A 16,914-nucleotide genomic window follows, 5' to 3' on the forward strand; every position below is an offset into this window, starting at 1 on the left:
GAAACTCAGTTTCTGTGACCTGAGATGACCTGATTTCTTCCAAATATTTCTTTCATGACCCTGAATAAGCCCCTAATGAAACAGACCCTTCTGCTACTTATCCTCATATGACCTCGCTGACTTCATTCCTACCTTCATTGACCTCTTCATGGCCCCAATTACTTGGCAACTCAGCTCCTGTGACCCTAGATGACCTCATTTCTTCCAAATATTTCTTTGATGACCCCGCATGACCCCAAATTAATCAGAGCCTTCTGCTGCTTGTCCTCATATGACCTCACTGACTTCCTTCCTACTCTCATTGACCTCTTCATGACCCCAATTGCTTGGAAACTCAGTTTCTGTGACCCCAGATGACCTCTTTTATTCCAAATATTTCTTGGTGACCTCGCATGACCCCACATTAATCAGAGCCATATGCTACTTGTCCTCATATGACCTCAGTGACTTCATTCCTACGCTCATTGATCCCTTCATGACCGCAATTGCTTGGAAACTCAGATTCTGTAACCCTAGGTGACCTCATTTACTCCCAATATTTCTTGGTGGACCCGCATGACCCCACATTCATAAAAGCCTTATGCTATTCATCCTCACATAACTTCTCTCACCTCATTCCTGCTCCTATTTACCTTTTCATGACCCCAATTGCTTGGAAAATGAGTGTCTGTGACTGGAGATGACCTCATGTTCCCAAATATTTCTTTGGTGACCCCGCATGATCCCACATGAATCAGAGCCTTATGTTGCTTGTCCTCATATGACCTCACTGACTCCATTCCTACCCTCATTGACCTCTTCATGACCCCAATTGCTTGGAAACTCAGGTTCTGTGACCCTAGATGACCTCTTTTGTTCCAAATATTTCTTTTGTGACCCCCCCATGACATCACATTAATCAGCACCTTCTGATACTTGTCCTCATATGACCTCACTGACTTCATTCCTACACTCATTTATCCCTTCATGACCCCAATTTCTTTGAAACTCAGCTTCTGTGACCCAAGATGACCTCATTTACTCCAAATATTATTCTGCTGACCCCGCATGATCCCAAATGAATCAGAGCCTTATGTTACTTGTCCTCATATGACCTCACTGACTCCATTCCTACCCTCATTGACCCCTTCATGACCCCAATTGCTTGGAAACTCAGTTTCTGTGACCTGAGATGACCTGATTTCTTCCAAATATTTCTTTCATGACCCTGAATAAGCCCCTAATGAAACAGACCCTTCTGCTACTTATCCTCATATGACCTCGGTGACTTCATTCCTACCTTCATTGACCTCTTCATGACCCCAATTACTTGGAAACTCAGCTCCTGTGACCCTAGATGACCTCATTTCTTCCAAACGTTTCTTTGATGACCGCACATGACCCCAAATTAATCAGAGCCTTCTGCTGCTTGTCCTCATATGACCTCACTGACTTCCTTCCTACTCTCATTGACCTCTTCATGACCCCAATTGCTTGGAAACTCATTTTCTGTGACCCTAGATGACCTCTTTTGTTCCAAATATTTCTTTGGTGACCCAACATGACCTCACATTAATATTTGCCTTTGGCTACTTGTCCTCATATGACCTCACTGATTAGATTCCTAGCCTCATTGAACTCTTTGTGACTCTAATTGCTTGGAAACTCAGTTTCTGTGACCCCAGATGACCTTATTTATTCCAAATATTTCTTGGTGACCTCGCATGACCCCACATTAATCAGAGCCCTCTGCTACTTGTCCTCATATGACCTCACTGATTCCATTCCTACCCTCATTGACCTCTTCATGACCCTAATTGCTTGGAAATTCAGTTTCTGTGACCCTAGATGACTTCTTGTATTCCAAATATTTCTTTGGTGACCCCGCATGACCCCACATTAATCAGAGCCATATGCTACTTGTCCTCATATGACCTCAGTGACTTCATTCCTACCCTCATTGATCCCTTCATGACCGCAATTGCTTGGAAACTCAGATTCTGTAACCCTAGGTGACCTCATTTACTCCCAATATTTCTTGGTGGCCCCGCATGACCCCACATTCATAAGAGCCTTTTGCTATTCATCCTCACATAACTTCTCTCACCTCATTCCTGCTCCTATTTACCTTTTCATGACCCCAATTGCTTGGAAAATGAGTGTCTGTGACTCGAGATGACCTCATGTTCCCAAATATTTCTTTGATGACCCTGCATGACCCCAAATTAATCAGAGCCTTCTGCTGCTTATCCTCATATGACCTCACTGACTTCCTTCCTACCCTCATTGACCTCTTCATGACCCCAATAGCTTGGAAACTCAGATTCTGTGACCCTAGATGACCTCTTTTGTTCCAAATATTTCTTTGGTGACCCAACATGACCTCACATTAACATTTGCCTTTGGCTACTTGTCCTCATATGACCTCACTGATTAGATTCCTAGCCTCATTGAACTCTTTGTGACTCTAATTGCTTGGAAACTCAGTTTCTGTGACCCCAGATGACCTTATTTATTCCAAATATTTCTTGGTGACCTCGCATGACCCCACATTAATCAGAGCCCTCTGCTACTTGTCCTCATATGACCTCACTGACTCCATTCCTACCCTCATTGACCTCTTCATGACCCTAATCGCTTGGAAATTCAGTTTCTGTGACCCTAGATGACCTCTTTTGTTCCAAATATTTCTTTGGTGACCCTGCATGACCCCACATGAATCACAGCCTTCTGCTACTTGTCCTCATATGACCTCACTGACTTCCTTCCTACCCTCATCGACCTCTTCATGACCCCAATTACTTGGAAATTCAGCTTCTGTGACCCTAGATGACCTCTTTTGTTCCAAATACTTTAGTGACCCCGCATGACCCCACATGAATCACAGCCTTCTGCTACTTGTCCTCATATGACCTCACTGACTTCCTTCCTACCCTCATTGACCTCTTCATGACCCAATTGCTTGGAAACTCAGGTTCTGTGACCCTAGATGACCTCATTTGTCCCAAATATTTCTTTTGTGACCCTCCCATGACATCACATTAATCAGCGCCTTCTGATACTTGTCCTCATATGACCTCGCTGACTTCATTCCTACCTTCATCGACCTCTTCATGACCCCAATTACTTGGAAATTCAGCTTCTGTGACCCTAGATGACCTCATTTGCTCCCAATATTTCTTGGTGGCCCCGCATGACCCCACATTCATCAGAGCCTTATGCTATTCATCCTCACTTGACTTCTCTCACCTCATTCCTGCTCCTATTCACCTTTTCATGACACTAATTGCTTGGAAAATGAGTGTCTGTGACTGGAGATGACCTCATGTTCCCAAATATTTCTTTGGTGACCCCACATGATCCCACATGAATCAGAGCCTTATGTTACTTGTCCTCATATGACCTCACTGACTCCATTCCTACCCTTATTGACCCCTTCATGACCCCAATTGCTTGGAAACTCAGTTTCTGTGACCTGAGATGACCTGATTTCTTCCAAATATTTCTTTCATGACCCTGAATAAGCCCCTAATGAAACAGACCCTTCTGCTACTTATCCTCATATGACCTCGCTGACTTCATTCCTACCTTCATTGACCTCTTCATGGCCCCAATTACTTGGAAACTCAGCTCCTGTGACCCTAGATGACCTCATTTCTTCCAAATATTTCTTTGATGACCCCACATGACCCCAAATTAATCAGAGCCTTCTGCTGCTTGTCCTCATATGACCTCACTGACTTCCTTCCTATTCTCATTGACCTCTTCATGACCCCAATTGCTTGGAAACTCAGGTTCTGTGACCCTAGATGACCTCATTTGTTCCAAATATTTCTTTTGTGACCCTCCCATGACATCACATTAATCAGCGCCTTCTAATACTTGTACTCATATGACCTCGCTGACTTCATTCCTACCTTCGTTGACCTCTTCATGACCCCAATTACTTGGAAATTCAGCTTCTGTGACCCTAGATGACCTCATTTTTTCCAAATACTTTAGTGACCCTGCATGACCCCACATTAATCAGAGCCATATGCTACTTGTCCTCATATGACTTCAGTGACTTCATTCCTACCCTCATTGATCCCTTCATGACCCCAATTGCTTGGAAACTCAGATTCTGTGACCCTAGATGACCTCTTTTGTTCCAAATATTTCTTTGGTGACCCAACATGACCTCACATTAATATTTGCCTTTGGCTACTTGTCCTCATATGACCTCACTGGTTAGATTCCTAGCCTCATTGAACTCTTTGTGACTCTAATTGCTTGGAAACTCAGTTTCTGTGACCCCAGATGACCTTATTTATTCCAAATATTTCTTGGTGACCTCGCATGACCCCACATTAATCAGAGCCCTCTGCTACTTGTCCTCATATGACCTCACTGACTCCATTCCTACCCTCATTGACCTCTTCATGACCCTAATCGCTTGGAAATTCAGTTTCTGTGACCCTAGATGACCTCTTTTGTTCCAAATATTTCTTTGGTGACCCCGCATGACCCCACATGAATCACAGCCTTCTGCTACTTGTCCTCATATGACCTCACTGACTTCCTTCCTACCCTCATTGACCTCTTCATGACCCCAATTGCTTGGAAACTCAGGTTCTGTGACCCTAGATGACCTCATTTGTTCCAAATATTTCTTTTGTGACCCTCCCATGACATCACATTAATCAGCGCCTTCTAATACTTGTACTCATATGACCTCGCTGACTTCATTCCTACCTTCGTTGACCTCTTCATGACCCCAATTACTTGGAAATTCAGCTTCTGTGACCCTAGATGACCTCATTTTTTCCAAATACTTTAGTGACCCTGCATGACCCCACATTAATCAGAGCCATATGCTACTTGTCCTCATATGACCTCACTGACTTCCTTCCTACCCTCATTGACCTCTTCATGACCCCAATTGCTTGGAAACTCAGGTTCTGTGACCCTAGATGACCTCATTTGTTCCAAATATTTCTTTTGTGACCCTCCCATGACATCACATTAATCAGCGCCTTCTAATACTTGTACTCATATGACCTCGCTGACTTCATTCCTACCTTCGTTGACCTCTTCATGACCCCAATTACTTGGAAATTCAGCTTCTGTGACCCTAGATGACCTCATTTTTTCCAAATACTTTAGTGACCCTGCATGACCCCACATTAATCAGAGCCATATGCTACTTGTCCTCATATGACCTCACTGACTTCCTTCCTCCCCTCATTGACCTCTTCATGACCCCAATTGCTTGGAAACTCAGGTTCTGTGACCCTAGATGACCTCTTTTGTTCCAAATATTTCTTTTGTGACCCCCCCATGACATCACATTAATCAGCGCCTTCTGATACTCGTATTCATATGACCTCACTGACTTCATTCCTACACTCATTCATCCCTTCATGACCCCAATTTCTTTGACACTCAGCTTCTGTGACCCGAGATGACCTCATTTACTCCAAATATTATTCTGCTGACCCCGCATGAATCAGAGCCTTATGTTACTTGTCCTCATATGACCTCACTGACTCCATTCCTACCCTCATTGACCCCTTCATGACCCCAATTGCTTGGAAACTCAGTTTCTGTGACCTGAGATGACCTGATTTTTTCCAAATATTTCTTTCATGACCCTGAATAAGCCCCTAATGAAACAGACCCTTCTGCTACTTATCCTCATGTGACTTTGCTGACTTTATTCCTACCTTCATTGACCTCTTCATGACCCCAATTACTTGGAAACTCAGCTCCTGTGACCCTAGATCACCTCATTTCTTCCAAATATTTTTTGATGACCCCGCATGACCCCACATGAATCAGAGCCTTCTGCTGCTTGTCGTCATATGACCTCACTGACTTCCTTCCTACTCTCATTGACCTCTTCATGACCCCAATTGCTTGGATACTCATTTTCTGTGACCCTAGATGACCTCTTTTTTTTCAAATATTTCTTTGATGACCCCCATGACCCCACATTCATCAGAGCCTTCTGTTACTTGTCCTCATATGACCTCACTGACTTCGTTCCTACCCTCATTGACCTCTTCATGACCCCAATTGCTTTGAAACTCAGCTTCTGTTACCCGAGATGACCTTATTTCTTCCAAATATTTCTTTGGTGACCCCCACATTACCCCGCATGAATCAGAGCCTTCTGCTACTTGTCCTCATGTGACCTCACTGACTACATTCCTAAACTCATTGACCCCTTCATGACCCCAATTATTTGGAAAATCTGGTTCTGTGACCTGAGATGACCTCATTTCTCCCAAATATTTCTTTGGTGACCCCGCATGACCCCAAATTAATCAGAGCCCTCTGCTCCTTGTCCTCATATGACCTCACTGACTCCATTCATAGCCTGATTGACCTTTTCATGACCCCAATCGCTTGGAAACTCAGTTTCTGTGATCCTAGATGACCTCTTTTGTTCCAAATATTTCTTTGGTGACCCCCCTTGACCCCACCTTCAGCAGAGCCTTCTGCAACTTGTCCTCACATGATCTCACTGACTTCCTTCCTGTGCTCATTGACCTTTTCATGACCCCAATTGCTTGGAAACTCAGCTTCTGTGACCCTAGATGACCTCTTTTCTTTGAAATAATTCTTTGGTGACCCTGAATAACCCCCTCATTAGTCAGAGCCTTGTGCTACTTGTCCTCATATGACCTCTGTGACTTTATTCCTACCCGCATTGACCCCTTCATGACCCCAATTGCTTGTGTATTCAGCTTCTCTGATCCTTTTTGACCCTAAATGCCTGCACACAAAGCAGGCACTCCGGCACTAGTGTTAATCCATTTACACCGGGACTCTTCCCATCTGCGCATATCATGCTAGACTCTGAAAGTCACTGTGATGCATGTTGCCACTTCCCAAAAGGGGCAGTGGAGGGCTAATATTTGTGGTCAGTCTTGCTTAGCTGGTCAGAGGCTTGTGTTAGACACACTAACGTAGTGAGATGAAGCCTGAGACTTGCAACTCATTTATAGGAATTGGCCACTGCTCTTTTGTCTCTCTGTTATGGACAGTGAGGCCAAAAACCAGAAAAAGAGGGAGACCAGGTACCTGGCAGGGAATGGGAGAGAGTGTTCTTTGGCTGCTCTCAACTACTTTGTCCTTCTTGTGGGCCAGCTCGGTCATCTGGTTACAGTGTGGTGCCATTAACACCTTCTAAAAAGAAGGAGCAAGCAGCTGTTTCTCCTTCCGTGTCTCCTGACAACCTTCTGCTGGAGAACAGGATCCATAGTGCCAATTACTGGGGAAATGGGTGCCTTGGTTTCATGAGTGCAAATGAGCAAAACACATTTTTGCTGAGTAGTTTATTTATTGAAAATGCTGTTTTGTTCAACCTGAAACTATTGGTGAATTCATGTCTCATTTCCTCAGCCTTATCCAGTGATCCAACACACAGCAATTATATTGTTTGGAAACATCAAAGCAAAATATTTTGTTTCCATTTGAGTGAAAGTTGTTTGGTTTTTTGATTCACCAACACATTCATACGCATTACTTTGTTTTGCCTACCCAAGCAAACCTGTTTTTAGTTTGCCAAAATTGCCAGCAAATTGAGCAAGTCATCCTTCCCCCAGCTTTATTTGTGAAGGGCTTGTTTGGAGTCACGTGTCCAATTGACAGGCAGCAAATCTCTGAGGGTGGGTTGCAGCCGATTGTCAGGTGCTGGAGGGGATGTCAGGGGCAGGTCTTGTACTCCTTGCGGCCTTTCCCTTCCTGCTAAGGACTCCCTGTAGAAAACTCCCTCCATCCATTTGCCACTCACTTTCTGTTCAGCCTGCTCAGCTACTGGTTGCTCCCCCATGGGTTACATGCTCTGCTCCCTGCTATGACCTCAGCAGGTCACATCTCTGTATTAGCCACTCAGCACGCACTCTCCCAGCCTATCCCAGCCCTCCTTGTCTCCTGATCAGTCTAGTCCTCACACATGCAATGACCTGCACCGGCTCTGCCCTTCTATGCTCTGCACTACTTCTAAGCAGACTGTTCTTCCCCAGAGCCATGATCCATGTGAGAGGGCCTCTCTGACCATGTTTACTTGAGGTGGGGCCATCGCTGCCTCTGGCTAACGTGCAAGATAGTTTCCTCCTCACTGATGTCACCTCCTCAGGTGAACCCTTCCTTGCTCCCAGTCCCAGCCCTGACTCCCAGCTGGGCTACAGCTGCCTGGACAGTCCCAGGTTCACTTCCCTTTTCTGTACCACCTCGTTTATCCAGATGTGTTCTCTGCTGCTACATCTGGCTGGGAGAGGTCTTCCAGTGACCTCCCCTGGCTGTCTTTTGGCACGTATGCTCAGTCCCAGAGCATCCCTGTGCTTTAGAAGCAACCAACAGATGCCTTAACACTGTTCCTGGATCTGAATGGGTAACAGCTGAGGTCAGGCCGAGCCAGATGACTCCATCAGACCCCTTCTTCTGTCCCCATTTGTCTGTGTGTCAGAGGGATTCTCACAGCAGAGGGATGACAAATTCTGTAGGTGAGTCCCAATGCAAATTTGCCTTCAGAGCCCTCTCTAGCCCCAGCCCAGGAGGGTACGATCTGCTACCAGCTCCTTTTTCCATGGGAATGCCGGAGCCCAGCTGGGGAACCAAAGTAGAAGCCAAGTCATGTTACCTCCCACACACTTTAGGCAGGTATTTAGTTTTATTGTTTAGCTCTTTGCCCCAGAGTCCTATGCTAAGTCCGATGCTGAACCACGGGCTTCTTATAGACATTCCAATGCTTCCCTAAGCTTGGAGCCTGCTGCCCCTCCCCCTGTAACCTTTGGGAAACTTCCAGTCCATCCGAGTCACCCCCAGTCTGCCCTTTCCCTGGAAGTGGAACTCTCTGGGTTCGGTGGCTCCAGGCAGGCATGGAGGAGTTGGGCTCCAGGCCCCCAGGCCCACCCTTGGAGAACATAGTGGGCAATGTGAGAAGGAAGGTGAGCTGGAGGTTACTGGTGGGGCCTGGCATTCATGGAGATGGGCTTACTGTCCCCTCTGCCACTGGTTTCCTGAATGACCTTGCCCAGTACCTATACTCTGCTCCCCATCTCTGCCAGGGCATGGCAGTGGATCCCTGGCTCTGGAGCTAGAGCCCTGGCTTCCCCAGGTGAGGATAGTGCCACTCCTGCATGAGAGGGACCCACTCTCCGCCTTGAAGGGTCCAGGTTTGTCCATTGGTATAGGCCTTTGCTGGGAACCCCTCTGATCTCATCCCACTCTGCTGGCCCCACCCAGCAGACTGGCTCTCAGATTGAACAACAGGTTCTCTGGGGAGTTTGCCTGAAGCCAACGCTGGTGAATTCTCCCTGCTGCTCAACCTGGGGAACCAGACAGAACCAGCACAAGAGCAAAGCCTGATTTTCAGGCCTGATGCAGTCAATACACTTCGTGAGGGGTGGGCTGGAACTTCAGGATTACAATGGACAACTCAATGTTTATCAACTTTGGGGCCTCATCTAGGAGCAGAATATTCCTGACGTAGAAAACCCAGCATCGGGAACTTCGCACCTAGGGGCAGGGCAGGGTGTTTTCTGGCACGTGGACCCAGAAGGACTCTGCCAATCCCATGCCAGAGCAAGCTGCACCAGCCTGCTGCAGGAACGAGGGATGCCGCGGATTCTCTACCACTTCCCGGCTTTCCCTCAGGACTGGCTCTTTCCAGACTACAGGGTGTAGCCCCGCCACAAGTTACGGGCACTGGGTGAAACCATCACCTGGGTAATGCAAGAGGCCAGATGAGAGGGTCACAATGGGCCGCTCTGGCCTCCACATTTCTGACACCAACTCTGTTCCTTCTGTCAGTTTGATTATTTCACCTCACACTCTGTCTGCGACCTCTGCCTCTGTCACTTGGCCCACCAGCTCTATTGAGCTAAATGTTCCTGGGTTAAACCGAGGCACTGCAGTGGGTGTCCCAATGTGATGAGAATATTTAAAACATCCCCAAAGCACAAATTACCACTCATTTCTCTGATCGTACAGTTCACATCACATCATAAGACTATAAAAGAGAGGGGCCAGGAAGCCCGAAGTGAACTATCTTTCACCTAGGAAGACAAAGGAACCAACCCTTTGACTTGGGGGATAGATCCTGACCCAGGAGTTTGGTCAGTCATCTTGATGGAAACGTGGTTAGAATTTTACCATGAACCAAGCTTAGCTTGTTAAGTTTTAGTTACTAGAAAGAGTTTTATCCTTCTTTCTCTTTTAACCATTTCTGACATTAATCCTTATACTTGTACTCACTTAAAATCTCTCTCTAATTAAATAAACTTGTTTTATTTTTAATCTCAACCCATGCAGTGCTGTGTTTAAAGTGAACTGTTTGATAACGCCAGTTAAAGTAACAAACTGTTGAATATTGACTCTTTAAAGGAGCAACGGACCTTAATATTCCTCTGATTGTTCCAGGACAGGGCTCAGGACATTTCAGAATACATTGTTTTGGGAAAATTCAGGGCTGGGGAGAGTGAGGAATCACCTACCAATTGTTAACCAAGGCTGGTGGAGACCAGGCAGGATCCAGGATCCAAAGCCATGGACCAGAGCTGCCCAAAATATAGCTTTAGAGCACATGCCTTTGTGGGAGTCCCAGGCAGAGTCACAGGAGGGAGGCATTGTGGAGCACTTGGGGTGACAGAATAAGAGGTGACACAGCTCTTCACTGGTCTAGATTGCATACCAGAATGTGACAAGCTGTAAGGCATCTTTGTACTTTTTTATAATGTGCTTTTAAAACCTTTTACTTTGTGTGTCAAGAGACCTCTTCAGCTCACAGCTTTAAAATATTGACTCTGGCTAAAGCCTTTTGGATTGAGTCCATACAATCAAACTACCATGGCCAGATCCCCTCCAAGCCCCTAAACATTCTTACATGCAACATACCTGTGACCTGTCTCTGTACAACCCTCAGTTTGAATCATTTGGAGTCTCCTGGCTGGGGTCTGGAGTCTCAAACAAAACTTGAATCAGCGGTCTGGTCGAGTGTTTTTTCTCCACATTGTTCTTGTGATTGCATTCACCAGCAGCCAGCCCTGCTGTCCTGCTGTTATGACATGTTTCAAAAACCCCTTGTGTCAACGGTATATATGTTTCTTCAGGTCCCACAACTTCATCTATATTCTTTCTCTTCATGACCCACTTGACTGCTTGATTCAAGAGACTTTTAGGCACTTTCATCTTTAATCAACAGGCCTGTTTAAATTACCTATCCTCTTCTATACAAATGTGGCACAATGCTTTTAACCAATAGTTTAGGGCTAATATTTCAAAAGTCCATTGGTCTCTCCCCCTAAGTAAGGAGGAACTTTTGTTTAAGGGCATAGGAGGATGGGGACTGTTGCACCCTTAGTTTTGTATTATTTTTATATCTTACACATTCATGAGCCAGTTCTCTTGCAGGATTAAAACCCAAACCAAAACAAGTTATGTGATAAATGCTTTTTCCTATGATTTAAGTGCATAAACATTGGGAAAAATGTAATTGTAGCCTAAAAAGCCATAGAGTGACTTCTACTGTAATCTGCATTGAGATGAATAGGCAAAATTCTGGCCATGCTGGTCTTCATTAGACAAGAAAACCTGCCATATTTCCTTGCTGGGCACAGTGTAAATGCTGGGATTCAGCACAGAATTAATAACTAGCAAGGCAGTGAACAAGTCAGCCAAGTATAAAATGGTACACTCTTTTACATTGCAGGCTACATCTATAAGCAATAAAATAAACAATGGACATCAACAGACAATAAATACACCAACTCCAGTCACAAATGTCCTAAGCAGGGCCATAGATCTCTGATTTGTTATGCATAGTGATATTACAGCTATTGGACTGGTCGATAAATCAGACCACATGTAAGAAACTGAGCCTCCACGTAATTATAGAATCATACAAATGTAGGACTGGAAGGGACCTCAGTAGGACATTTAGTCCAGTCCCCTGCACTGAAGCAGGACTAAGTATTGTCTAGATCAACCCTGACAGGTGTTTGTCTAACCTGTTCTTAAAAACCTCCAATTCCACAACCAGAGATTCTACAACCTCCCTAGGTAATTTGTTCCAGTGCTTAACTAACCTTACTGTTAAAAAGTTTTTTCCTAATGCCCAACCTAATTCTCCCTTGCTGCGATTTAAGTCCATTAGTTCTTGTCCTGTCCTCAGTGGTTAAAGAGAACAATTTATCACCCTCCTCTTTATAACAACCCTTTACATACTTGAAAACTGTTATCATGTCCCCCCTCAGTCTTCTCTTCTCCAGAGTAAACAAATCCAATATTTGCAATCTTTACTCATAGGTCATGTTTCCTAGACCATTAATAATTTTTCTTGCTCTTCTCTGGACTTTCTCCAGTTTGTCTACATCTTTCACAAAGTACAATGCCCAGAACTGGACATAATACTCCAGTTGAGGTCTTATCAGTGCTGAGTAGAGCGGAAGAATTACTTCTCATGTCTTGCTTACAACAATCCTCCTAATACATCTCAGGATTATGTTAGCTTTTTTTTTTGCAACAGTGTTACATTGTTGACTCCTATGTAGTTTGTGATCCAATATAACTCCCAGATACTCTGCCGTACTCCTGCCTAGGTAGCCATTTCCCATTCTGTAGTTCTGAAATTGAGTATTCCTTCCTAAGTGGAGTACTTTGCATTTACTCCAAAGTGCTTGCAACCCCTCCCAGCTAGGTATTGTCCGCAAACTTTATAGGTGCACTCTCTATGCCATTATCCAAATAATTTATGAAACTATTGAATAGAATTGGACCCAGGACAGATTCCTATGGGACCCCACTCAATATACCCTTACAGCTCAAATATGAACCACTGATAACTACTTTCTGAGTACCCTTTTCCAGTGCACCTATATTATAGTAAGTTCATCTAAGCTATATGGGACCCATGCCATGTCACCATGTTGTCTCGAAGGGCCTCTGAGGAAAAAAGGGAAAAGAGGGTTTTGATGGCCCACCTTCTCTTCCACCATCCTTTCCTGCTGTGACCTGGGGCACTGGGAAAAGGGAGTCTTGATGGCCCACTGTCTCCTCCACTGTTCTATCCTGGTGTAATTCAGACTGATCCAGTGGGATTGCCATCCCCGTCAGCCCATTTGCTGCACTGCAGACTCCTTCCTCCACGAATGCTGGCAGGGCCTGCCAGGTGTGCCCTTGTCCCTACATGGGGCCCCTGCTCTCCCTCCTGGTTGATCCTGCCTGCAGCATACGCTTGCCTCATAGATTAAGGCAGGCATGTCTAAGTACACATGGCTGGTACAGTGAAACCACGGCTGGCTCATTAAATCAGTTATGGTTCCTTTTGGTAACTTCAACCATTACTGGGATAACTGTGGTAATTCTAGCACTAATACATGCTGATGAGCGCTGACCTCCAGGGATGCATGCATTTATCAGACCAAAACCTACCTGGGCTTGCCCGGCCGCTTTGGTGTCTCTAGATAACTTCAGGCCCATTGCGTTTCCTTGTGGCAATGTCAATGCATTCAAATGTTTGGCCTATCAACTTTTGATCAGATACTATCATAGTTCTGACCATAAACGATGCTGACTAGTGATCCAGCATGACCTGCCGGGCAGCTTAAGGGAAACCAAAGTCTTTGAGTTCCAAGTGAGGTATGATTGCAAAGCTGAAACTTAAAGGAATGGAAGGAAGGGCACTACCAAGAGTGGAGATTGGAGGTTAATTTGACTCAACATGGGCAACCTCACCTGGCCTGGACACAGAAAGGATTGACAGACTGATAGCTCTTCCTTGATTTTGTGGGTGATGGTGCATGGCTGTTTGTAGTAGGTGGAGTGATATGTCTGGTTAATTTTGACATCGAACAAGACTCTGGAATGCTAACAAGCTATGCAACCCCAGAGAGGTCAGCACCTAACTTCTCAGAGGGACAAGTGGCATTCGGCCAACTGAGATTGAGCAATAACAGGTCTGTGATGCCAGTGTGATACCTGCCCTATGCTGACAGGTGGAGGTAACCTGTTGAACTCCATTCATGATGGGGAACAGGGAGTGCAATCGTTCCCGATGAATGACAAATTTCCAGTAAGTGCGGGTCATAAGCTTGTGTTGATTCAGAACCTGCCATTTGTACACACCTCCCTGGTCACAGCCCTGGTGGAGTGCCGAGAAGATGGTCAAACTAGACTATCTAGAAGAAGTAAAAGTTGTAACCAGGTTTCTATAGGTAAACCTGCAAAAGGCTCATGAATAGGGTTGCATGTGCTGGCTCAGGCCCCCACAGCAGAGCAGCTGTGGTGGAGCCATACCAACAGTCTTGGATGCTTCTCCATGTGCAGGATGGGAGTCTGATGGTGAGGTCTTGTGCATGCAGAGGGCTGGGCAGCCTCCATCCATGCTTGCTCCATTCCCTCCATGTCGCTGGGGGAAAAGAGTCTGAGGCTGTTGGAGGGGATTTCTTCCATCAGCGCTGATCCATCAACATGTAACCTTTGTGTCTTCCGCCATGTGTGTACCTGAGCTGCTCTCTGAGCCACTGTTGCCCTCCCAGCTGTCTGTCCATCCCTGTCAGCAAGACCATCCTCCCCAACTCCATGCTGCTTTGGCATGCGTGAGTACTTGGGGAAGGATGGGACTGGGATGGGCAGGTGACTGACTGTGTGGGGGGACATTCAATGCAAGCTGCAGCTGGGATGGTGCACAGAAGTTGGTTTTGAGGTAGCCTCTGTCATTTCTGCCTCCCAGGCATGCCAGGAAAAGAGGCAAGACCCAGATCCCTGGGAGAGGGTAAGGCCATGGTGGTAGTTCCTCAGCATGCCTTTGGGGATGATGCCCCCCGCCCCCTGAGAAACATGTGTTGAGAATGCTGGGGCTTCTCACGTAGAACTTCTATGCCGTCTCTTTGTCCACTCTGGGACAGTCTGAAGTCTTGGGATTCACTGTCTCAGGCACTAAGAACTGGCCATGTGAAGTTGGGATGGTGGACTCCAAAAGAGCAGAGCCACTCCTCAGTGCAGTCCCCAAGACTGCCCGCAGTGAAGTTGGAGGTGATGCGGTGAGGCTTGAGCCGACATTTTCAGTATTGCATGGTCTTGTTCACCCAACTGGGTGAGTCACATCTTTTGGTCTGACCCAGTAGTGGCTTGCTTTGAATGGTTGCTAAGGAAGACTACACATACATATTATCCCTGAGAGTGACGCTGGTGTACAGAGAGCTAGCTGAATCTGGATTAGAGGGCTGGGATTAGAGTCACCAGTCCTTGAAACAGGTCGGTGAATGCCTTGTGGTGCTGGCTTTAGAAAGTTCTGACAATAGCTGTTCCATGGGGTCTTTTCCCTCATGCAATTTCTTTTTTCCTCCGTACTCTCTCTTCTCTGACCTATCGACCCCACACTTTTTCCTGGGAATCTCATGGTGATCAAAATGATTCTAGAATTATATGATGGATGTACATGGTAGGGTCAATACCCCCCAAATAACCCAGAAAAGAAACCCATAGGGGTTCTATAAATAGCCAAATACCTTGTCATCTAATTAGTGACGCGCATGAATGGATGAAAGTGGGGCGACATGATCTTTCTGACTTTTTTGGGTTTTAAACAGGAGTATCAGAAAAGTTACCACAAGGATAACTGGCTTGTGGAGGCCAAGTGTTCATAGTCATGTTGCTTTTTGATACTTCACTGTCGGCTCTTCCTATCACTGTGATGCAGAATTCACCAAGCATTGGCTGGTTCACCCACTAATAGGGAACGTGAGCTGGGTTTCAGTTGTTGCGAGACAGGTTCATTTTACCCTGCTGATGATGTGTGGTTGCAATAGCAATCCTGTTCAGTCATAGGGGAACTGCAGGTTCAAACATTTGGTATATGTGCTTGGGTGAGGTGCCAATGGGGTGAAGCTCCCATCTGCGGGATTATGACTGAATGCTGTGGAGCCTTGGTTGGCTCTGGAGGGCTGGCCACACACTCCAGGGGATAGGTTAGGTCGTGGTATGGAGAGCCATTCATGGAGGGACTGGAGTGTGAACAGAAGGGAGCCACCTCTGACTCACAGTGGACTGCATGTTCATGGTCTCATAGATGAGCGGCTTATGGGTCAGGGTTTCATGTGTAGCAGAGCAGCTACCTCACTGTGATCTGTGTAAAGTCAGCCTCTGATATAAAACTTTGTCTCTTTTCCCAACAGCTTCGCCAAAGGGGGACATCTGGCAGGATGGGAAACTCGCCACCTGGTGCAGGGTTCTTCCCTCCTCGGTCTCCCTGGAAGAGCTTGGCAGGGTGACCCTCGCGGGAGGGTCCAGCTGCCAGAGGTGGGCAGAGTGACCCTGACAGGAGGAGGGGCCATCCACCTCCTTTCTGTCCCTCTCTGGGGTTCTGGGTTGACCTGGTGGCCGAGAGGGACTTTGGGTCCAGGACCAGACCAGAGGCAGAGGTGGGCAGGGCAACCCTTATGGAAGGAAGGTCTGGTCACCTCCTTTCCTCGACCTGGTGACTGAAAGGTTCTTGGACCTGGGTTGGAGGGGGGCAGGGAAAGCCTTGGCAGCTGACTCCCCCACTTGTAGGAGAATGGGCCTAAGTCACAAGGCCACCAGGTTGCTCCATTGTACCCAATGGGTTGACCTGATGGCCCAATTTCTTTCTGACCAAGATGTCCACCTAAATGTATCCGAGAGGGAATCATGCTCCCCAGCAGAAGCCACAGAGGCAGGCTTAATAGTTGGCACCCAAAAGTAGAGGAGAGGCTTAATAGTCAGCCTCCAAGGGGGTGAGGCTGGGGCATTCCTGGACCCAATCCGCCTACTGGTCAAAGGCAGCCCCCCATACCAAGGTTGGAGCACCCAGGTCAGCCATCAAGGAGCAGCAGAAGAACTGTTCCATGGGCACTCTAAATCAGCTTTATTTTCTTCTACCCATTTTTACCTAATTCTCACAGGGTCAAAGTATCCTTCCCTAGGATG

The 16,914-nt window shown here is 46.3% G+C and overlaps 1 long non-coding RNA gene across 1 annotated transcript in view; it reads left to right on the forward strand.

The window, feature by feature from the left end:
• Positions 1–16,914, forward strand: part of LOC140910162 (uncharacterized) — a 379,881-nt gene that overhangs the window by 311,954 nt on the left and 51,013 nt on the right. Inside the window, exon 7 of the long non-coding RNA XR_012158436.1 lies at positions 16,143–16,266. This is a non-coding gene — a long non-coding RNA (uncharacterized LOC140910162). The remainder of the gene's footprint in view (positions 1–16,142; positions 16,267–16,914) is intronic.

Source organism: Lepidochelys kempii, chromosome 4 (assembly GCF_965140285.1).
Source record: "Lepidochelys kempii isolate rLepKem1 chromosome 4, rLepKem1.hap1, whole genome shotgun sequence".
Lineage (NCBI taxonomy): Eukaryota > Metazoa > Chordata > Testudines > Cheloniidae > Lepidochelys > Lepidochelys kempii.